Source organism: Piliocolobus tephrosceles, chromosome 1, assembly GCF_002776525.5.
Source record: "Piliocolobus tephrosceles isolate RC106 chromosome 1, ASM277652v3, whole genome shotgun sequence".
Taxonomy (NCBI): domain Eukaryota; kingdom Metazoa; phylum Chordata; class Mammalia; order Primates; family Cercopithecidae; genus Piliocolobus; species Piliocolobus tephrosceles.
The window spans coordinates 164,240,633-164,265,855 of record NC_045434.1 but is presented as its reverse complement, the minus strand read 5'-3'; the positions used below and the strand labels follow the sequence as shown (position 1 = coordinate 164,265,855).

The 25,223-nt window shown below is 40.5% G+C and overlaps 1 protein-coding gene across 2 annotated transcripts in view; it reads right to left on the bottom strand.

The window, feature by feature from the left end:
* Positions 1-25,223, bottom strand: part of DAB1 (DAB adaptor protein 1) — a 1,195,266-nt gene that overhangs the window by 926,997 nt on the left and 243,046 nt on the right. Inside the window, exon 2 of one of the 2 annotated variants that reach the window (XM_023187722.2) lies at positions 4,981-5,056. The exons of the other annotated variant lie outside the window; for it this stretch is intronic. The gene's annotated coding sequence lies outside the window, so the exon portion shown is untranslated. The remainder of the gene's footprint in view (positions 1-4,980; positions 5,057-25,223) is intronic. 2 annotated transcript variants of the gene reach the window in all.

Here is a 25,223-nt window from a genome sequence, read left to right as displayed (position 1 = left end):
TGTGCATTGTGGCAAATTTCTTTATCTTTCTGAGATTCAGTGTCGTCATCTTTAAATACGGGGGCGGGGGGGCGGGAGATGAAATCTGATAAATTCTTATACTAACTTGATGAGCTACTGTAAATTTTAAGAAAGAGTTGGCATCTTGTCTAGCTCACAAATGATCTTCAATAATTGCTTATTCAATGCACAAATGGATTAGTATTATAATAGCAGTGCATACAAAATGCAGCAGTGTTACATAAAGTAATGGATTAGGACAGAATTGTGTTGAAGAGCAAGGAAAGAACTGCACTACTTTTTACGTGGGTCTGTCTTGATCAGACAGGTTAAGGAGGTTGTGATAAATTAAATACGGTAAAAAATTCTTGGCAGATTGTTTCAGGAAGAGCTGACCCCTGGAATCTGGGCTAGACTTGTTACTTGTTTTGGCCATTAGAATATCAAGCTGACTTTTTGTGAGCTCTGGAGACTAGGACCTAGAAGGAGAAATGTTGCCCTCTCACCATTATGTAAAGAAGCTGGCACAGCCTGCTGGAGGAGAAAATGCCACCTGGGGAAGAACTGAGGCACCCAGCCAAGATCCAGCACCCACCACTAGACATTGTGAGTGAAACTGTCATGGACTTTTCATCTCAGCTCAGCTTCTAGCGGAGTGTGGCTGCCTGAGTGAGCCCAGGGGAAACCAGCAGAGGGACCTCCCAGCTAAGCCACAGAATCATGAGAAATAACATGTTGTTATTTTAAATTATGTTTTGGGGTAATTTGTTACCTAGCAATATTTAACTGAACAGAGGCCTTAACTCGAATGCCAAGGAGATTTTTTTGATAATCTAAAATTTAGTTTTTTGTGTGTATGTACACAATTCTAGTTTTTCTGGGCATCTTGTGTTTCACTTGCATTCACTGTTTAAAAGAGTATATATACCAAGAAGGTTAAGAACCACTGTTTTAAGTCTAGGGCAAAAATGTTAAGAGCTTATTCATCTTGTTGTGGTCATGGTTTGCATTTTCGTATTGATTAGTGATGTTAAGTATCTTAGCATAGACCTGTTGAACATGGTACCTCCAGTTTACACTACTGGTTTTTAGTTTACACTTAAAGTTTAAGAGAGTAGATCTCAGGTGTTCTTACTGCAATAAAATAAAATTTTTAAATGAATGAAGGTACACGTGTACATACATGTGCATACACATACACACAAGAATGTCAAGAGCTTTTAAAGTTTCAGCTTCAGGGCAAGGCCTATAGCACAGTGCAGAGATGTATATTGTAGGTCAGCTTTGCCTGGGAGCCACAGCTACAGTGGGGCTGTCCAAGGTGCTGGCCACACTGTCTTGCCCATTTCTCATTAATTAGCACTGTCCCTAGATGGAGGGCACCTTAAGCCTTTCCTTATGGGTAGTTACTTGGTCACACTGTTATGCCATGTTAAAATATGTCTTGCTTTGTTAAACAACAAGAAAGCCAGATAACCCATAATGTTCACCTCTTTGATCCTGAACTGTACTTACTACCCACTATCAAGGCTGTGATGAACATCAGCATAATACACAAGAGGACCTTAACCTAGGTATACCTGAATTGGATCCATACTCTGTGTCCTTATGCTGGCTCAAGAAGATGTGCTACCCTTGTATCTATGAAGCTCTTGAAAGGCTTAATAGCACCCAAAGCCCTAGAGGGACAAGGTGGAGAGCTGGAAGATATCTGGTTTTGATTCACACAGAGCAGTGTGGTTAAGAGTGCAGCTCTAGAATCTAACTGGGTTACCAGCTGCAGCACCTTGGGACATTTTGGAGACACTACTTGTACCTACTTTACAGGGGGGTTGTAAGGATGAAACTAGTTAAAAACATAAATTGTACTTAAATAAATTAACATATTCAAAGCAGTTTGAAGAGGACTCAACTCACAGTAAGTGTTCAATAAATGACAGGCATTTTGATGAAGATGGTGAATGATTATTATAAGGACTGATGATAAAGATGTAATTTTTGGATTTCAGCTCTGACACTTAGCTGTGGGATCTTAACTTCTCAAAATTTTGGTATTTTCATATATAAAACAGGAACACATCCTTCTTATGATTATTAACTGAGGGAATGAAGAGGAAAACATAGTGTCGGACATGTAATAAATACACAATATAAATGATATTTTATTCTTCTCTGGGGCTCCCTTCTTTCCTAGGACTTAGCAGATGCCAAAATATTGTCTGAGAGAGTGTGTGGATGTGTGTGTGCGTGAATCTTTAACAACAGAAAGTATAACAACAGAAAGTACTTAATGAAATGATAGTGGGTTCATGGAAATGACTCTAGGGTCTCCTGTGTCCTGTTTGTCACAGAGGACTCCCTCTCATCCACTGCTTTTTGCTTTGCTGTTAAGAAGCTTTTGAGATAGATTAAAACAATAGCATCAACAGAGGTATAATTTTCTTCCATCCCTTTTTAATTAGCTGTGAACCGCAGGGCTTTCTAAGTGGCAACAGAATCAGAGAAGGCAGGAGGAGCGGAAAGCCACCATTTGAGTTCTTAGGATAAGAAGCATTTACTAAAAAACATTCTGAGAATCTGGATAAAAGATTCTGCAAGTTGTTCTCTCATCTTTTTAAAAAACAAACCTCTGTCTGTCAGCTCATTGCCAATTCCAGCCTGGAAAATTGGCATGAATGTTTCAAGGAAAGGAAGCAGAAAGTATAAATTTAAGAACTGTGGTAGAACACAGATGCATGAGTCAGTAGATCTTCGAAATGCCACAAACCATTTTGTGTGTTTGTTCTTTAAGTCTCAATCTTTCTGACCCTTAAGTTTCTTATCTAAAAAAATGGGAGATGTGTTCAAATATAGCTACTATTTGCCAAATACCTATCATATGTAGAGCCTCACAACGATACCATGAGGTAGGTGTTTTATGTCCAAGTTTCAAATGAGAAAACTGAGGCTTACAAACCTGAATTTATTCAATGGCTCACAGCTTGAAAACTGTAGAACCTACCCAGCTATGAATCTGGTTCTTTCTGAATTCTTCCACTGCATCATAAGACTTCGCATCTTTAAAATCCCTTTCAACTCCATAAAATTGCATCATTTGTATACTGTTCAATTGTTAATCAGAAGTAATGCAATAATATGTATAAGTTCTTAAACTTTTCAGTATCATTCTTGTTTATCTGGAATAATTTAAGAGAAAATTAAATAGTCTGGCTACATGATCACCATAAGCATTATATGTATATAGATATTTTCAAGTAATTAGCAAAACTAATTTAAGAATTTATTCTGAATTTCTCATCCAGTGGGTAACAAAGCCTGTAAGAACCATGAATTTTTTACAAAGAGTTCAAGAATATGAATATCATCAAGTATTGTCTGTAAACTAAAAAAAATCTTACCAATATATGACTTCTTGTTTTTCAAACGTACTTTTAGAGCTTCACAAATGTTAATATATGTATGTTTTTTCAATTTACTTTTATGTATATATATATTTTGAGATAGGATCTCGCTCTGTCACCCAGGCTGGAGTGCAGTGGAACCATCTTGGCTCACTGCAACCTCTACCTCCTGGGTTTAAGCAATTCTCGTGCCTCAGCCTCTCGATTAGGATATATGTAAGTTTTAATGTAATGTTGGTATTTACATAACATCCAAGTTTATTTAAAAATGACACTATACTATTCATTACAGCTTTTAGTTCTCATATCCAACAGGTATCAAAGTATAAGTATCCTCATGCATCACAAAACTTCTTGATATTAAAAAGCAGTCCTCAGTGTAAGGTAAGTTAAAAACTGCTTCTTTACATAGAATATTGTAAGGCACTTGAAACTCTGCTGTTTCATTTGATTCTTGCAATCAAATCAACAATCATCATATAGTACTTTTGAGACCAGGATTCTACCTACTTATTAACTTTCTGCTTTGTTAGGTTCTAGTTAAATGGGGATTTACTACTCTTCTATTTTAGATCAGTTTTGTGCTTTGAGTATTGCTATAGGCTGAATATTTGTGTCTCTCCAACATTCATTACTGAAATCCTAACCCACAATGTAATGGTAATAAGAGGTGGGGCCTTTGATAAGTGATTAGGTCTTGGAGGTGAAGCCTTTATAAATGGAATTTGTGCCCTTAATGGGAATCTAATGGGATGAAAGAGACCCCAGAAAGCTCTCTCACCTCTTCTACCATGTGAGGACACAGAGAAGGCACCATCTATGAAATAGAAAGTGAGTTCTCACCGGACACCTAATCAGACGGTGCCTTGATCTTGGATTTCCCAGCCTCCATAACTATGAGAGATAATAGCTTGTTGTCTATAAGCCACCCTGTGTATGGTAGTTTGTTACAGCAACCTGAACAGACCGAGACAAAAACTGCAGTCAATAAATCCTAAAACAGCAAAGAAGAGTGGATCTCAACTAGAGGTGAGAGAGCTTGGCTTCAAGAGCAGCAGAGCAGCCAAAAAACAAAAACAAAAAAAAACAAAAAAAAAAAACCATGGTAGAGAATACTACAGCCACTGACATTTTCCTCCTTCAAAGGGTCAGCTATTGCCAGTGGGGTCACCCTGAACCCCTGCAGTGGGAATAGCAACATGTAGAAAATGCCACCGTGTTCCTCGCTAATTTTCCCAGGGCTCCTTGCTGAGATATTCTGAAGCCACAATCAGATCTTTAATTTAAAGCATGAGAAAAGGATATCTATGGCACTTGAGGAAAACTGCCATTGATGGGGACCCATTACTTTTGGAGATAATTTCAGCTGAAATCAGCAGATTACCCAGAAGATACTGTAGAAAGTTGATGCCTAATCAACATGAATAAGAAATACTTTCCCTTTGAATCCAAAGCTCACGGTCACTCCATTTCAAATTCAGCCTCTAAGATCGAAACTGGCTGTAGTAAACAAAGCTCTTAATCCATAGGAACCTTGATATCTTAGATTTCTGGTGCAATGACCTTTATGGAAACTCACCATGCAATTTTCAAATTATCTGTGTCCCTGAGGTCTGTCACAGATATCCAAAGCCTTCCAAGAAACCCACAATTTCCTATGAGAGACAAAAAAAGCTTCATTGACTATGTAGATTGAAAATTAATTCCCCATAGGAAAAACAAATGTTATCTGAAAGCCCCCTGGACTTTACTACATACCGTAGAACTACCATTTATTGTAGTGGTTCAGGACATTTTTGCCTCTTTGAATCAGTTGGATCCTCATGATAGTGAACCAGGGAGGTGGGTGTTACATCATCAGCCCCATTTACAAATGAGAAACAAAACCAAGGAGGCATCCTGAGAAGTCAGTTTGTCTAGGCATAAGCAAGGCAAGACTTGGATCTTTTGGTTCATGAGAAGTGTTTTTTTCTACTCTTTGCTGTCTGCCTTCAACAATTGCTGATTTTCCCTTGACTTGGACAAAATTTGTCTATTGTTCACAAACTCTCTTATTTGCTTTCCTGCACATTGCCTGTCTCCACTTACAAGTATTTTGAAATGAAATGGGCAGATTTCCTACCTTGCCTTTGCTGAAGGTCAGCTGCTTACCCCTATTTCATCAGACCTGATTTTGATGACTATCCTTTGACAGTAACAACGAGCTAGGTCTAGAGTTCTGACAAATTACAAGGTAGATGGTGTAGTGTGAGGGAAAGGGACAGAAGGCCTAGATGCCAGCCTCAGCAATTCTACTTGCCAGCTTGGCAACATCAGGCCAGTTGTTAAACTCTTGGAGTCTAAGTTAACTCATCTGTAAGACAGGAATGATATCCCATCTCTATCACAGGAGTTTTGGGGGAAATGAAATAAGGTCAGAGATATCCAAGTGTTTTACAAATTATACATAGCTGAATTCTGTCAAAGGCATATAGTTATTTTGTATCCGTGATCACAAATCGAATGTCTTTGAGACATTTGTAAAGAACTGTAGCAATAAAGTTTAGTAAAATTGTGAATGGTGGGTCTGAAATCCACAGAAGAGGGCAGGTCCCACCAATGGCAATATCTTTAATTATGTACCAATAATAATCAGTTAGCCAAACCGGATACACCTGCTAGTCAAATTTGGTATATGAGGCACCAGTTTGTGAATCCCATTTCCACGACAGTATCTCCCAAACTGTGGGCTACAGATGCCCCAAGGGGTTTTAGACTTATTTCAAATGGTCATAAATCTATATGCACACAAAACATTTCCTATCTCCTGAAAAAAAACAATGCCATGTACATCTAGACAGTAGTATTTTTAAAGTATAAGTGGATAACATTGTGATTAATAAAGTACACATTTATTCAAAAGCATAAGTTGATTCACATTAACTTTTTGTTAATTGATTCATTCTCAATCAATAGGCACTAACCACATACAACTTATTCTTATGGTAGTTGGAAGAATAAACATCATTAAAATTTATTTTATTTTAATATTTTTATTTTTTAGGGACAGGGTTTCACTCTGATGTCCAGGCTGAAGTGTAATTGTACAATCACAGCTCACTGCAGTGCTGAATTCCTTGGCTCAAGGGATCCTCCTGCCTCAGGCTCCCCAGTAGCTAGGACTACAGGCATGAACCACCATACCTGGTTAATTTTTTAATTTTATTTTTTGTAGAGACAGAATCTTGCTATGTTGCCCAGACTGGCCTTGAACTCTTAGCCTCAAGTGGTCCTCCCACCTCAGCCTCCCCAAGTGCTGGGATTATTCCCATAAGTCACCACACACCTGGCCAATTTTTTCAACTAAAAAGGGAGCTTCATAAGCTTAGATGTTGGGAAACAACTATGAAATATTTTTAAAGGGTATAAGTAAGTATAACTAGTTATATCAGCCAACAGAAGGCCTTGTCTTGAGATGGCCTCAGAATCTGATGCCAACTGGATTTGGAGAGAAAAACAAGAAAGACCTATGTTTATGAATACTTTCTGAGCAGCCAACAAGTCATTAGCAGCATCTCTTGATATAAGCACATAGGAAAGGTATTCTTTGTGTGGGCCACACAGAGAGGCCCTCACATTCACCTGTAGACCTAGTCAGCCACATGTATACATGTTCCTGAGTATGTGCACACACACAAACTAAGCTAGATTCTGCATATTTCCTTATGCACACACACAAACTAAGCTACATTCTGCATATTTCTTTATGCATACACACAAACTAAGCCATATTTTGCATATTTCTTTATGCACACACATACAAACTAAGCTATATTCTGCATATTTCTTTAAACAGTATATACTCCCGTATACACAGGTTCTGATCCCTGGAACCTATATATGTTGCCTTATTTAGGAAAAAACTGTCTTTATAGATGTGATTAAATAAGGATTCTGAGATGGGGAGACTAGTATGAGTTAGCCATATAGACCCTAAAAGTAAAAACAGATATCCTAATCAGAGAGAGTAATAGGGAATTTGACACATAGATATTTACACAAAGAGGAGGTGATATGAAGACAGGGCAGAAAGAGATTTTAAGATATTGGCCTTGAAGACTGAAGTGATGTGGCCACAAGCTAAGGAATGCCTGCAGCCACCAGAGGCTCAAAGAGGCAAGGACTACATTCTCCCCTAGAGCCCTCAGAGGTAATTCAGGCCTGCCAACACCTTGATTTAGGCCCAGTGAACTTGATTTCATACTTCTAGCCTCCGGAACAGTGAGATAATAAGTTTCTGTTGTTTTAAACCACCAGATTTGTGGCAATTTGTTACAGAAGCTGCCAGAAGCTAATACAATAAATACACATCTTCTAAACACGTACTTTACACATGTACAATACACAGACACGTCAAATGTACATCAACTTTAAGTACACAAAGCCCTTAAACACAACAGATACATCTACCTGAAAATGACACTTCTTATACATATCCTAAAACCTGGCATCACCATCTACCCTGTGACTCAAAAACCAGAGTGTTACTCTTGTTTCCCCTCGAAACCTGAATAAAGAGTTCTTTAACAAGTTCTTCTGGGTCTGCCTCCAAAATATCCCCAATCTATTCACTTCTTTCCACATTCCCTACTAATGTTCTTCTCCAAGTCACCATCATTTATTTCCCAGATTTTATACTAGCCTCCCAGCAGTCTCTGTCACCATCACCATGCTTGCCTCTCTACAGTAACTTCCCCAGACAATACCCAACATAGTCTTTTAAAATCCTCAGTGGGATCATTTCACTCTCCTACTGCAAACCCTCCCAACATGACTACTCAATTTTTCTAAATAAATCCAAACTCCTTACCATTTCTTAAAACACCCAGTATGACCTGACCTTCTTCTCCCTCTCTGACTTTATTTCATCCCACCCCTGCCTGCTTGTCCTTGATCCAGGCACACTAGCCTTCTTTCTGCTGACGAAACATGCTAAGCTCATTTCTGTCTCGGGACAATTGTGTTTGCTGTCCTCACTACCTCATCCCCTGACTGTCTCCTCATTTAGATTTCAGTTCAGATGTCATCTCCTCAGAGAGCTTCCCTGCCCATCCCCAACTTAACCCCAATCACTCTCCATTTCATGACCCATTTTATTTTCTTTGTTTAACACTGAGTGCCATTTTTAAGTCTTTGGGCATTTATTGAATTGTGTCTCATCTACCTCCCCTCACTCAAATAAAAGTGCTGTGAAAGCAGTCACTATGTCTTGTTCACTGGTGTGTCTCTGGAGTCTACAACAGTGCCAGCATATGATGGACGCAAATACTTACCAATTTAACGAATGGCTCTCAACTTTGGTTTAGAATGTAAAATACATAGAGAGAGAGAAAATACCAATTCCTAGGTGCCGTCTTAGACATCCTGAATTGGAAATTTTAGGCAGCAAGACTCCACAATTTATATATTGAAAAAGACCCTGAGGTGATTTGACAGGTAACCAGAATTGAGAGCCACTGACTTAAAAACCTAATCAATGTGCATATGCCTTATATACATACCCATGGCCCACATGCATATGGCTTGCACATATATCTTCCATACCAGATATCATCTACATATTTATGTGTCCACTCTTTTTATACATTTATTATGCATACCACATACAAAAATACTCCATACATGATTATTGATAATATATACATATATAGTAATCCATATATATAGTAATTCCTATTATAGCAAAACTGCCATTTCCTGAGTGTCTCCTTTGTGCCAGGTACTGCAACTGGTGCATAGCTTGGAGATATAAAGGCCTAGTCCCCGCTTTAAAAGAACCCACAGCCTACAATCACTGCTATGGACTGAATGTTTGTATTTCCCTCAAATTCATGTGTCAAAACCTTTTTTTTTTTTTTTTTTTTTGAGACGGAGTCTCGCTCTGTCGCCCAGGCTGGAGTGCAGTGGCGCAATCTTGGCTCACTGCAAGCTCCGCCTCCCGGGTTTACACCATTCTCCTGCCTCAGCCTCCCGAGTAGCTGGGACTACAGGCGCCCACCATCTCGCCCGGCTAGTTTTTTGTATTTTTTAGTAGAGACGGGGTTTCACCGTGTAGGCCAGGATGGTCTCGATCTTCTGACCTCGTGATCCACCCGTCTCGGCCTCCCAAAGTGCTGGGATTACAGTCTTGAGCCACCGCGCCCGGCCCATGTGTCAAAATCTTAACCCCCAATATGATGGCATTAGGAGGTGGGACCTTTGGGAGATTAAGTTGTGAAGTTGGAGCCCTCATGTATAGGATTAGTGCCTTTACCCTTGAAAGACATGAAGACATAATGAGAGGATAACCAACAGCAAACCAGAAAGTGAGTCCTCACCAGACACTGGATGTGCCGGCATCTTGATCCGGACTTCTCAGCCTCCAGAACCATGAGAAACAAATGTTCATTTTTTAACTCACCCACCTACGATAATATGTTACAGTAGCCTGAACTCACTAAGACAATCATTGAAGCAGACCACTGCAATCTAAGATGTTGAGTGTTTAAAGAGGGCAATACTGAACCCTGTGGGGATACAGATAGGAGAGCAAGAGACTGTCAGACTGACGAAGTCATATTCCAACTGAAACAGGCAAAGCATGACTTGCACCCTAAAGGATAGAAGTTATGTAGGCTAGGAGGAGGAATGAAAAGGGAAGGGCACTTGATGCAAGGGAAAAGAATATGCAAGAGGTAGCAGCTAGGGTGCATGGTTTGTATAAGGATATGCAAATTATTTAATTTACTTGTTTATTAAACAGAAGTTTGACTGCTTATCATGTCTCAGGTACTATGCTAAACACAGCTGAAAACAAAGGCCCAGGCTCATGACACCAGAATCTCTAAGGGTGGGGTCCAATGAAATGTATTACTATAAAACTCCCTAGATGATTACGATGCGCAGCAGGGTTGAGAACAACTGGTCTAGATGAATTCACTTTGCTGGCTTCCAGAGAAAAGAAGTAAAGGGACTGAGTGAACAAAAACCAAGCTGTCCGGTCCATAACACTATACATGTGCTTTTGACAAACTTAAGGACTTCAAAGACAATTGCCAATTCATCCTTACCTTCTAAGGGCAGCCAGCAATACTTCCGAGAACTATAGTGCTGTAAACATTGGGGACTTCTTTGCTCCAGTTGGGTCACTGTTCACTGAATCCCTGACCTGGGCAAGTTGGTGCAAGGCACTTCTTGGCAAGGCCAAGTCTTAGAGCACCAAGTGCCCCAAAATGGAGGCCCATACAACCTTGAGACCAGGAGCTTCAGAGTTCGTGGACTAGGTTGAAATTGTAAAGAACTGGGGACTTCTCTGGTTTTTCATTTCCCTGGATTGCACTCTGAAAGTTGGGTCAGAACTAGCGCATCTCCCTTTGAGCTCTCAGACTGCCTCACATGACAGAAAGCAGTGCACCACTCAGCAGCCACCACCAAACCATCTAATAATGGGTTCACCTCCTCTGTCTCCTTCATTTGAGGGGAAATATTGCCTGAGGCACAAGCAAAGCTTCAAATTGATTTAATTTAAAATTTCAAACTGCTGTATGCAGCTTTGCTCGACTGCCATCTGCTTTTCCAGTACGCAATGACACCAAGCCTGTTTTTATTGTGTTTGCTCAACCAAGTCCACCAGTAAAATATCAATAATTTCCCCAGCGCCTGGTTGGTTTGCGTGCTTGGGATGATATCCAAACATTCATCAGGCTCATCAAAGTTATGAGCAAAATAATTTTTCTCCTTAAGCGGGAAGGGGAGGAGGGATCTGGATTTTTATTAGTGGTGCATATCACTAAGTGACACTTTTAGCTTTCTCTGCACCAAAAAAGAAAGCAACTGCATTGCTTCTGGCCCCAACATTAGATATACTTTCTCTGTAGAGAGGCAGTTTTTCAGCCAAGCAAGAAAATAAGTAATCTGTGAAGATGGAAAGTGGGTGCCATCCCTAATGCCTCTCTTTGCCTCACTCATCACATGCAATTTGACATTAAGTCTTGTTGAGTCTGTCATTATTCTTGGGTTCATTTCCTTCTCTCCATTACCACTGCCACTGTTTTTAGTCCAGATCCTTGCCAAGTAATCTGGATTACCACACTAAGATGCCTCTGGTTTCCTAACACTCACGAAATCAGTTTCCCTTTCCTCTCCCAATCACCAGAAATGGAGCTTGTAACTTTCAACATGATTTTATCAGTCATTTGCTCCAAACTCTTCCATGGCTCCCTACTGTCCTATCCTAAGGTCCACATTCTTTTGTACAGGTTACAATGCTTGTCTCTCCCTCCATTTCCACTCCAGTATTCTATGCCTCAGCCAATCATTATTCTCCTGAGGCAACAAACCCACTCCTGCCCACTGGTGTTTGTTCAAGAGAGATCTATAGAGAATTCCACACAATGATTAGCTAATAGCGTAGTTTCAGAAAGGATGGCTGTCATTATTGTCACCCTCATTTTTTAAAAAACAGGGATATCCAGATCACCCTGATTAATCCCTGTCCTCATCAAAGGCATTCCTCTCCTCTTCAGAGGAAGAAAAAAATAGACTGAATTCATTTGTTTCCTTCAATTTGGGGTCAGGAAAGAATGGGTCCTAGCCGCAACATTGCAGATAACAGGTCACATTGCAAAGTTGTTAAGAGCTCTGCAACAAGACATCCAGGTTAAAATGCTGACTCTGCCACTTACTAATCAATAGATTTGAACACTAAGAACAGAATTAGGCACATAGTGAACACTCAATTAGCAATAGAGTAATAAGTCTAACGTGTACACATCTCTGAAAGCAGAACACAGATTTGTGCATTCTCAAAGGGAACACAGGTTCTCACCATACAACGCCTTTGCCGAGGACATTCCCCCCAACCTACCACAAGAATTGCCTTCATCCATAATTATCCATCTGGAGAAAGGCTGTGTCTTCTTTAAGAACCAGATGAGATAAGTGAACTCCCATTCACAATTGCTACAAAGAGAATAAAGTACCTAGGAAAACAACTTAAAAGGGATATGAAGGACCTCTTCAAAGAGAATTACAAACCACTGCTCAACGAAATAAGAGAGGACACAAACAAATGGAAAAACCTTCCATACTCATGGATAAGAAGAATCAATATCATGAAAATGGCCATACTGCCCAAAGTAATTTGTAGATTTAATGCCATACCCAACAAGCTACCACTGACTTTCTTCACAGAATTGCAAAAACTACCTTAAACTTCATATGGAACCAAAAAAGAACCCGCATAGCCAAGACAATCCTGGGCAGGAAGAACAAAGCTGGAGGCATCATGTTACCTGACTTCAAACTACACTACAAGGCTACAGTAACCAAAACAGCATGGTACTGGTACCAAAAGAGATATATAGACCAGAGGAGCAGAACAGAGGCCTCAGAAATAACACCACACATCTACAACCATCTGATGTTTGACAAACCTGAAACAAACAAGCAATGGGGAAAAGATGCCCTATTTAATAAATGGTGCAGGGAAAACTGGCTAGTCATGTGCAGAAAACTGAAACAGGACCCCTTCCTTACACCTTAGACAAAAATCAACTCAAGATGGATCAAAGACTCAAACGTAAGATCCGGAACCATAAACAGCCTACAAGAAAACCTGGGCAATACCATTTAGGACATAGGCACTGGCAAAGACTTCATGTCTAAAACACCAAAAGCAATGGCAACAAAAGCCAAAATTGACAAATGGGATCTAATTAAACTAAAGAGCTTCTGCACAGCAAAAGAAACTATCATCAGAGTGAACAGGCAACCTACAGAATGGGAGAAAAATTTTGCAATCTATCCATCTGACAAAGGGCTCATATCCAGAATCTACAAAGAACTTAAACAAATTTACAAGAAAAAAACAACCCCATGAAAAAATGGGCAAAGGATATGAAAAGACACTTCTCAAAAGAAGGCATTTATGCAGCCAACAGACATATGAAAAATGCTCATCATTACTGGTCATTAGTGAAATGCAAATCAAAACTACAATGAGATACAATCTCTTGTCTAGAATGGCGATCATTAAAAAGTCAGGAAATAACAGATGCTGGGGAGGATGTAGAGAAACAGGGACGCTTTTACATTGTTGGTGGGAGTATAAATTAGTTTGACCACTGTGGAAAACAGTGTGGTGATTCCTCAAGGATCTAGAACTAGAAATACCATTTGACCTAGCAATCTCATTACTGGGTATATACCCAAAGAATTATAAATCATTCTACTATAAAGACACATGCACACATATGTTTATTGCAGCACTATTCACAATAGCAAAGACTTAGAACCAATCCAAATGTCCATCAATAATAGACTGGATAAAGAAAATGTGGCACATATACACCATGGAATACTATGCAGCCATAAAAAAGGATGAGTTCGTGTCCTTTGCAGGGACATGGATGAAGCTAAAAACCATTATTTCTCAGCAAACTATCACAAGAACAGAAAACCAAACACTGCATGTTCTCACTCATAGGTGGGAGTTGTACAATGAGAACACATGGACACAGAGAGGGGAACATCATAGACCAGGGTCTGTGGGGGGTTGGGGGATGGGGGGGATAACATTGGAAGAAATACCTAATGTAGGTGACGGGTTGATGGGCGCCAGCAAACCACTGTGGCATGTGTATACCTATGTAACAAACCTGCACATTGTACACATGTACCCCAGAACTTAAAGTATAATTTAAAAAATAAAATAAATAAATAAATAAATAAATAAAATAAAATAAAATAAAAAAGAATCAGATGGGAAGTCACTTCCTCCAGCATGCTTTGACAGGTATATAATGGAATGGGATTTGGTGTCTGGCTTTGAATTGCAGCATTGTCACTTGCTGTCTACATTATGTTAAGTACGTTGATAATCCACCTGAATCTCATTTTACTCATCTGTAAAATGGGGATAAAATTACCCTTCTTGCATGTTGGTTGTGTGTCCCACTCAAAACATTTTGATTTCCCTAATTCCTTCTTTAGTTCCCTAATGTCAGTGGAATTTATTTAATCCCTCTTCTGAGCTTCCCCTAAAATTTATATACTTCTATTGTTCTATAGTTCCTCTATTTTATGAACAAAAAGAAAGGACTTGTTCATGTCTTGAGTAGATTATTTTGACCTTGCCTGACCAGTACCTCTCTGTCCAGTCTTGGTCTCTAGATTTCTATTTACTCAGAGTCATCATCTAACCATGCAAATCAGATCAAGGCACTCTCCTCAGGGCAACCACTGATTGAATCCCTTCATCCATAAATCAAGTTCAAACTGCTTGGAATGCTATTTAAAGTTCATGGCAAGCTTGCCATGCCAACCTCAACTCCAGCCACTGCCATACACTGTCAGTAATTACTGTCCCTATTGTCCCCAGAATCAGCCATGGACTCTAAGCTCTGACTCAAGAGTCATCTCTACATGGAATGCTCTTCTATTACCTCATCATCAATTGAAATTCTACCCCAACATCTAAGGTCTAGCTGAAATATCCCCACTTTTCCCAAGCACTTCCTTATCTCCACTCTTCCCCATCTCCCAACAATTGGGAACAATGAAATAAACTAACAAATGGGGAGAGTGACATATCTTAGCCACCAATTAGTAAATGGAAGAAGCGGGTTTCAAACCCAAAGCTTCTCACTCTAATGCACCCACTCATGCTTTCTTGCCCCTATCCCATGTTGCTTCTCCACCCTCTTCACTCCTATACCCATAACAGCAAGGAACTCCAGAAAGCTCAGATACTGTAGGTGCCTGAAACTGTTAGTCTTGTAGAGTCATCTGCTTCTTTGCTCCTCTTTCCATTCCTGATAAAATGGATATGAAATGGTATATGATGCAATGGGGCAGTCTCATACATTGCTGGTAGAAATATAAGTGGAGGGAATTTCTGGAAAGCAATTTGGCAGTATGTATTAAAAGTCTGTAAAATAGTCATAGTCTTTTACTTAGTCATTCCTTTTCTGTAAATCTGCTTTAATAAACTAGAAAAAAGTAACTCTCTCTCTCTCTCTACATGTATATATCTATATATATGTGTGTGTATATATACCCACACATAGATATAAATATATAAACATATATATATGAATATAAAGAGATAGATATATACATACATACAAGGATAATATGACAGGGAAAGTTTGAAATAGCCTAAATACTTAAAAATACATAAATGGAAGTATTTAAAAACTTCAATTCTTGAGTCAGATAGAACAAACCTAGCTCTACTTTATAATACTTATGTTATCTTAGGTACATTATTTAACCTTTCTGTTCATTATTTGCTTCGTCTGTATACTCATCTCTATAAAGGGATACTAGAATCTACTTCACAGGCTTCCCATGAGGATTGAAAGAGATTTTATAGGGAAAAGATATAACTCACAGTCTAATACATTAAATGTTCTCAATAAATATAAACGAAGAAGGAGGAGGAGGAAGAGGAGGAAAAGAAGGAGGATGAGAATAATTAGGAGAGATAGCCACCATCTAGACTATTATGCACTTCTTAAGCATTATATGTTAACAGAATTTGAATTAATAACATGAAAAATAATGATCAGTGAAATGGTACGATTCTAAATTGGATGTACAGCAGTAATCCAATAAAATAAAAAATTGTAGAAAAATATCAAAAGAAAATGTGCTTAATGTTGTCAATAGTCATACCTCGGTGATGAGACTACGCACATGTGTATAGGGGGTTGTAATCTTTCAATATCCTGGCTTTATATATTTTTTGCCTGTTTGTGACTATCCTTGCCCAAATAGTATCATGGATACCCTGAATGACATGGCAAAAATCACATCATAAGTGTCCTTCATCTCTGTTGTCCCCTGACATAAATTCAGTGCTGAGCAAATGAGCTTTGCTGATTAAACAGGCAGCACTGTCTCCATTATTACACGAGTTATTTCTATTGCAGATGACCACGGTGGTGTCTAGAACAGGATATTGTTCAATAAATGTGAGTTTCCTTTCTCTTGCTCCACTTGCTTTTCTGTTTTATTCTAAAACTTCCAAACTGGGAATAAAATAAGTGACTATGAGAGCTCATGCCATCATTAGCTTCTATGTAACAGCTAACTGCATACTGCCTTTGGATCAACTGGCAACAGACTCTCAGTGACAGAAACACTGGTCCACAGAGTTGCCCTGGGAAATGGGACTGTGTTTCACCTAGCAGGGAGCATTTTTCAGGTAATAAGGAAGGGAAAACAGTTTGGCCCTTTCCTCAGGTGAAGTGGTTTTATCCTGGCGGCCTATTTGAGTTAGATTCAACTCTTTTTCCATTTACTTATTCAGTATTCATTAGGTGGGCAGCTACCATGTGCCAGACGTTGAGGATGCAAAGGTAAATTGTCATTTAGAACAGAACCCATTTTAGGTAAAGCACCCACATGAAGCAGAGAAGTCAACTGTGTGATTCACTTAATGACAACCAGTGGCTGCACTTATCTAGCATATATTTGACAGTGATAGTATAGGACTAGTGGACGTATCCCAGGTGGTTTTAGAATCAAACAATTCAAATCCCACCTCTGTTCCTTCTTAGGTATCTGATGTTGTGTCTGTTTCCTCATAAAGTGCAATGCCAAGCTGGTGTCAGGATGAGAGCTCATCTATGGGTATCACTTAGCAAGCCCAATGCCTGACCAACAAGCAGTGGTTAGTGTTAGTCTTTTTATTGTGGTTTCAGTATCTTTAAGAAACCCTGCTACACATGAAGAAGAAGCACACACCTCATCAAAGCTGCCTTCAAGGAAACAAAATTCTCTATCATAACAAAGTCAGATGATTCCTCATTTTTCTCCTTCTACTCCTTGCCTTCTGCTACTGGTTACTGATTTTAGTTTCTGTTTTATGGCTTTAATTCTGGCCCCTCATCCTCTCAAAGAGGATGGGGAAATACATAAGATGACAATTAACCTTTCTTTCTTCTAAGCTTTGTAAGCCAGGTACTGTGTTCAACACTTTTACCAATATTTTCTCATTTAATCTTCATGCTGGTCTTGAGGTAGGTACTGTGGTTCTACTTTGCCAAAGAGAAAATGAAGGCTCAGAGAGAATGTGAGACCTGAGGTCATAGAGCTGTTAAATTGTGGAGCTAGGTTGCAGCCAGATATGCTTGAGTCCAGTTCCTGCTCTTATAGTGTACAGTGAAGCCTCGTGTCCATTCTCATTACTCAATTAGATCATTGGTCATTCCTCTTTAGGAAGGCAAAATACAGACAGAGATAAGTCTTCAAAATGCTCAATCTTTCTGAGTCAGATTTATGTCACCCAAGATGTACACATTCACTAAATTTGGAGGTCAAAGCAGCCTTGGCCTTCAACATATTAAATAAAACAGAGATCTCGAGACCTTTCATGACTTGTTCAAGCCCACACAGAAAGCTTGTGGTGGAATAAGAATCAGAAAGGATCTCTTCCCAAACATATGAACATCACCTTTATTTAAAGCCACACTGAAAGATTTAGGGGTGAAATCTGGCCAACGTTTTCTGGGCATTGAGTGACGGGAATCCCAGGCGGCCAATGAGCTCACTGGGCAGAGTAGAAGAGGACCGTAGCCTGGGCACAGAACTGCCTGCAAAAGGACCCACATGAATGCTAAATAGCTCTCCTGCAGCCAGGAAGCAAAAGCAAACTGAGGTCCTCATGCAACTGAAAAGCAAGGCAGTAAGGACACATGTATGTGTCATAACAAATTAAGAGTCACTGAGTGAGGACCCCAGCGCTGCTACTTCTGCAGCAGGATCTGCCACTGGCCCCACGTCAGCAACTGGAGGCTGGCTCACACAGGGACTTGAAAACAGAATGTCTTGCAAACGTTTTCTTTCTAAATTCTCCTTGCAGAAGCCTCCTTATTCTTTCATAATCACCACAAAGCAATCCTCAGTCAAGTACTAAAGTAAATTCAAAGCAATTAGAGAGTCTATCTACAGTGAGCCCGAAATGTGTTTGCAGTGGTTCTCCGGGAAATGGCTTGGCGTACATTTTCCCCCAGAATAGTGCTATTTGTGTAAGGAAGATGCTGCTCATACCCAATGTATAAAAACATACACACACGCACATGCACATGTGCACACACACATTTACTATGACAAATAGATGTAACATCTCAAGAGTAAAATACTGTGTTGTGGGTTACAAGCCAAAGCAAGGCAGCCCCGCTCCAGTAAGCACTTATAAATTGTTGTAAAAAATATCAAGAAATAGGAGCTCGCCTTGGTAATATAACAGCTGCAGGATTTCAGGGCCCAGGACTAGCTTAAAAAAAAAAAAAAAAAAAAGACAAAGAAAAATATTAAACGCCAAACCCATTGCTTCAAATATTTTGCTGGCTCTCTAGGGTGGTCTTGTGTTTCTAATTAATATTTCCCCCTAATTACAATCATGATGGTAAGTGTGTTAAATGCAAAACTCATTCCTTTCTTCACCACAAAGCTACTGGGGAAGAGGAGGCAGGCACTCTAGGAGGAAGGCTGGCCAGCTTCATTGTGATGCAAAAGAATGCAACAATTAAGAATATAATTTTGGGAGATGTCAGCAGCCTAATTACTCATAGGGCTTCCAGCAAATTAAGCAGTAGGTGAATTAGCTCATTTAATGAGATCTAGAATTTGGAGGCAAGGTACTTTTACTTTGCATTTGAGAAACAAATTTCTCTACTACATGTTAATAATTTGGGCACCCCAACATGCAATTAGCTCAACAGATTCTGTGAAAGCATAAAGGTCAGTTGCTTAAAAGGATCTGTAAGTCAGTTAAATTGCATTTATCTGCTCCCTGAATACCCTCTCTCTCCTCTTCCATTTCTTTTCTTCCCAAATGCAGTCGTCCAACTTGGAGAGCATGTAGTTCAATAAAGGGGCTTTGGAAACTACAGCTTTCAGACAAGGGTTAAAGGAGGCACAGAGGAAATTGCATTGAAAACCTGCTTTAGTTTTTTTTTTTTTTTTTTTTTTTGATGGGGTCTCTCACTGTCACCCCCGGGCTGGAGCACAGTGGCATGATCCTGGCTCACTGCAACCTCCGCCTCCCAGGTTCAAGTGATTCTCCTGCCTCGGCCTCCCAAGTAGCTGGGATTACAGGTGTGCGCCACCAGGCCCAACTAATTTTTGTATTTTCAGTAGAGATGGGGTTTCACCATTTTGACCAGGCTGATCTCAAACTCCTGACCTCAGGTAATCCACCCGCCTTGGCCTCCCAAAGTGCTGGGGTCCCAGGTGTGAGCCACCACACCTGGCCTGCTTTAGTATCTTAATACCTCTCTAATCCTTTGTTTCTGCATCTGTAATGTAGAAATAATGACACTCATATTACAATTATTCTATTTACTAGTCAAATTTCTTTACAAGATGGTATTCCTTGAAGACAGGAAACGTGGTATTTATCTCTGCATCTTAGCACCTATCACTGTGCCTGGAACATAATGTTTGTGTCACCCCAAAATTCATGTGTTGAAATCCTAACCCCCCAAGTTTATGGTATTAGGAGGAAGTAAGGCCTTCGAGAGGTGATTAGCATAACACCAACTTCTGTGCCTAGAACATAATATATGCTTAATATGTATATTAAATGAAAATTAATAATTCAAAGGAATAGGTGAATAAATCACTGGTGTAAGGAGTCAATGAGAAAAAAAATACAAAATTTCCAATGTGGTCCCTAACTCACAGTAGACCCTCAAGAAAGAAAAAAAAAAAATGGCTGTGAGTATTAGCCACACTGGAATCAGAGTTAGGCTTTGTGAAGAAGGAGGAGTCAAAGTGTCCTGGACAGAGTTGTCTTGTGACCTAATGGGGGAGAAAATAAAATGTGTGATCAGTGTTCTTCATGTGTCACACAAGCACAGAGACTCAAATGCTGTCCAAGACCCAGGGACTCTCAAAGTACTTACAAACGGTGTGAACAACCTAAGTGATCACACCATGCACCAGAGACTCTGCAAGGAGCTTCCCATCTATCAGGATGTCTTACCTAACAGCCCTATGAGATCGGTATTGTTATCCTTTCTTTTTTTTTTTTTTTTTTTAGACGGAGTCTTGCTCTGTCGCCCAGGCTGGAGTGCAGTGGCGCGATCTCGGCTCACTGCAAGCTCCGCCTCCCGGGTTCATGCCATTCTCCTGCCTCAGCCTCCAGAGTAGCTGGGACTACAGGTGCCCGCCACCATGCCTGGCTAGTTTTTTTTTTTTTTGTATTTTTAGTAGAGACAGGGTTTCACCATGTTAGCCAGGATGGTCTCGATCTCCTGACCTCATGATCCACCCGCCTCGGCCTCTGAAAGTGCTGGGATTACAGGCTTGAGCCACCGCGCCCGGCCTATATCCTTTCTTTTTATAGATGAAGCAGCTGAAGCTTGGAGAGATTAACCAACATGTTCAAACTGACACAGTTGATCACACACATTTCTAGGCATTCAATACCCTTTACACATGACACAGAGGCCAGTATAGGACATACCAAACTGTCTTGTAATTGTTGCTCAGCTCTGCCCTCAACCTGGGAGCTAAAAGGGGGAGCAGGGGAAGGAATCACCTCGCCTCGACTCTCACTGCTATGACCTGAATGTTTGCATGCCTGCAAAATTCATATATTGAAAGCCTAACCCCTGAGGTGATGGTATTAGGGAAGGTGGGGCCTTTGGGAAGTGATTAGGTCATGAGGGTAAAGCCTTCTTGATTGGGATTAGTGTGCTTATAAAGAAGACCCCAGAGTACTCCCTTACCTATTCTACCACTTGAAGATACAGCAAGAATGTGCCATCTATGATCCAGAAATCAAGCCCTGACAAGACACTGAATCTGCCTTGATCTTGGCTTTCCCAGCCTTTAGACAGGTACAAAATACATTTCTATGATTTCCAAGCCACCCAGTCTATGGTACTTTGTAATAGCAGCCACAATGGACTAAGACACCCATTCTATCTTCTCTGCAGTCTCCCTTACAGAGGACCATGTGTTCCCCACTTCCTTACCTTCTCATCTAACGTTAAATGAGAAACCACAATTCAGGAAGTCCTTTGGTTTGTGAAACAAAACTGAAGCCTTCCTCTTTTTTGACCGTATCAGGAAAGTGTCTTCCAAAGTCATTTCTTGAGGCTAACTCCAAAGCCATGTTCTCTCCATGGCTCTCTACAGAGAACGTTCTATCTCTCAAAGGCTTTAGTAACCATTATTATTCAAATTATAACTTGCTACCATTTATTGACTATTTACTACAGGCTGGACACTGGGCCCTACATTCATTGTGTTATTTAATTCTCACTAAAAACCACATGAGGTAGTTACTATTATTACCCTTAATTCATAGGTAAGGATACGAGGTCAGAGACGTTAAATGAATTGTTCAAGGTCACTCAGCTTGTAAGGGGTAGCGTTGAAATGCCACATCAGGTTTTCTGACCCCAGGGTCCATGCACTAACTGTTCTATATTGCCTCTGTTGGATGGCTCTGATAGTTATAAAAATATTTTTTAAATAGAACTAAAACCTGTCCTGAAACTTCCAACTATCGGGTTTCTTCCTCTGAAACCATAGAGAACAAATCAGTCCCTTTTATAGGACGCTCTTCAGATAATGGGAACTCCAGCTCCCTGCACAGCATCAACCCTTCCAGCAGACAATTCTTCCCAGCCACACAGACACATCTGGGTTCTATTTTCTATAATGGTAACTTACAGTTTGTGAGTCTATTGTTATTTTTACCTTTTGTGTGAGGTATTTCACTGACATGATCTCACTCAACCCACCACGATGTTATGAAGGTAGTATTGGTTCCCTAGTTATAAAGAGGAAGGAAGCTGGGGCATAGGAAGGTGAAGATTATTGTCCAAGGTCAAAGGTTACCGAGTAGCACAGCTGAGGTCCCCAAGATTCAAACTGGAGTGTGCCAAAAGTTAAGACACGCGCTCTTTCCACTGTGGTGTGAAACCTTTTAGAATGAATGAATAAACCATACACGGCAGAGTGTGATAAGCACCTTAAAAGAGGTCCAAATGAATGCTAAAGGTGCTCAGCTCTGAAATGGAGATGACTTCTTTCCCACCAAGTCTTCAGTGAGGCTGCACTAATTACCATTTATATAAGATGCCTGCCTGCCTCTGCTGGTGCTCAGAGAGGTTTTAATTTGCTGGTGAAGGAGTTGGGGGAGGGAATGGAGAGTGCTGTGAAGTGTCCCCTCCAAAGTGAGAGTTTTTTTTTTTTTTTTTTTCCAGGAAAACACTGGTTGATTACTAATGGAGAAGAAGAAAAAGCAACAAAGACAATGAGTATACTTGGGATGCGATTGCATGCCTGGAGCATCTGGTGGGCAGGATTCACTCGTCCTTTCCTTTTCGAGATTGCAATTAAGTAGATAATATGAGAACTGACAACTGGGTTGTCCCTACTGAGCTTGGGGCCAGGTGAGTACTTAGGAACCCAATCCCACCCAGAAGAGACTCATCTATGTTAACACTAAGGATGCCTTGGAGAAGGTCCTGGCCACACACAGGTGGCTGTTGGTTGATTTCAGCTTTGCAAGCAGCTTGGTGAGAGAACCAAAAGCTTGTCCTATCCAGACTGAGCTTGTCAGGGAACTAGAGGCCTGAGGTTACCTAACGAGAAGCAGGCTGCCAAAGTGGAGACACAGGGAATTTACAATCGTACAAACCTGAGTACCAATTCTGCCTCCCCACTCACTCCATGGTTGTGTCACCCTGGCAAGTGACTTAACCTCTCTGATCTTCTTTTCCTCATCTATAAAATGGGGGAAATGAAATGTATCTCAGATTGGGGATTCGAAGGTTTCAGATGACCATTTAGGTAAACTTCTTGGCACATAGTATGTGTTCAAGAACCTTAAGTTCCTTCCTCTTGGGAGAAGACCCCTCACACTGAGCCGGGGAGCAGGGTCCTGGTCACTGAGACTTCTTTTCCACACAAACTTCATCTTGGCCTCTAATGAGGTGGAATCCCCCAGGGCCTGTTACTTCCTATGATTGCAATTTAAGCACAGCCAGTGTTGACTGGGTTGTTAGACTCCAAACGTTCCCTGGTAGAAAATTTGAGTGGTGGGGGTTGGCAGGGGATTGAGAGAGAGGGGTGGGGACTTCAGCCAGTATTCCTTAGCCTTCCAATTCCTTAACAGCCAAATTACCCTAGAGCCTCTTTCTGAAGCTAAAGAAATACAAATACCATTTTCAAATCACCAGGCATTCCCAATACTGGCTTTTGCTGAGGGTAGCTAAGAGTCAAAGCATACCTGGATCCTAGGCCAGACCTCAACAGCCTTAGTTCTGACTCCTTCTGTTTCCATATTTCTCAAGATCCTGGTGTTCTCTGCTGGAAGAAGCATTTTCAGAGGTCGTCTGAAGTCTACAGCCCTACCCTCTGTGAGGAGAGCACAGATTTGAAGTCAAGTGGGCCTGGGCTCCAAATCTTAGTTCTGCCACTTACTAACTATGGGGCCTTGGACAAGTTACTTAACTCCCCCATGCCTCAGTTTCTCTGGATACAAAATGGGATAATGATGCTAATACCTCATAAAGTAGGCATGAGGGTTATATGAGTAAAGTGCTGAGAAAGGAGCCTGATAGGTAATTACCTGATGCCCCTCCTCTCGCTAGAGCCCCCACACCCTGGTGATACTCACCACTATGCCTTCACTTTATGATCAACAGAAACACTTTAACACTCATCCCAACAAACACATGAAATACTCACATTACACAAAGATCAAATGAGTGGGGATGATTAAAACTATTTTCCTGTTTATTCAAACAAGTGGAGGGCTCTGTCCTTGGCCACACAGTTTCAAGAATGAATCCATGACTACATGCCAAACAGCATGACTCCTAGGGTAAAGTTCTTCCCACCCCACCAAGATGCCCTCACCCCTTAATTTTTCCTGTTTCTTCAAACAGAAAGGTTTTGATGGAAACACTAGTGACATATATGAATTTTCAAGCAGATATTATATAGGAAGGAAGACATTAAGATGTCAAATTTGGGGCTGCTAAATGAACCCTAGCCCAAACATGGGGCCCTAGGGCTGGGAGGCTCAAAGAAGTAACTGCCACAAAAAAAGATGCGCCAGGACATTGATTTCTTCTGCCTGTTTGCTTGATTTCCACTTTGAGCTTACTCAACTGGCTATTCCTCTTTGCTATGCCTTCTTGAGAACATGACCCCAGGTCATTTGAATGAAAATATGTTTGCCATTACCTCATTAATTTCTGAGACTTTGCATTATTTTTTACACCCACCTCCTTTCTTTTCTTCTCCCTCAAAATTCAAAGTATTGGTGGGAAAGAGGCAAATCATGCACTGTTTCTCCATGATGTGTCAGGACCTGAATCTGTCATTTGCGAGCCTGACCTCATAACTCAGCCAAATCAAGCTACAAGGCACCCTGGGAACCCATCACTAAAAGACTGCAGAGGGAGGAAGCCAAGGGTAGGAATAGCCAGCTGGTTGAGTAGCAGAGTGTCTCCTCAGCTCCCAGGAAATGGTGTCTAAGGGTGATGATCAACTGGGACTTCATCTGAGTCCAAAATAATGATGCTGCTGATGCAATAGCAGAACTTATTAAACACTGACTACTACATATGCCACTATGAGATAGACTTACAGAGAATAAGTTACTCTCCCATAATCACACAGCCAGTAAATGACAGAAATGGGATCCAATCCAAGTATGTTTAATTCTAAAGCCCATGCTCTTCACCAACAAAGCCTAGCTTGATTTAATTTCTCCCCAAACATAGCAACATCCATTTGTTGGGTCCCTTCCCAATTTAACTGTAA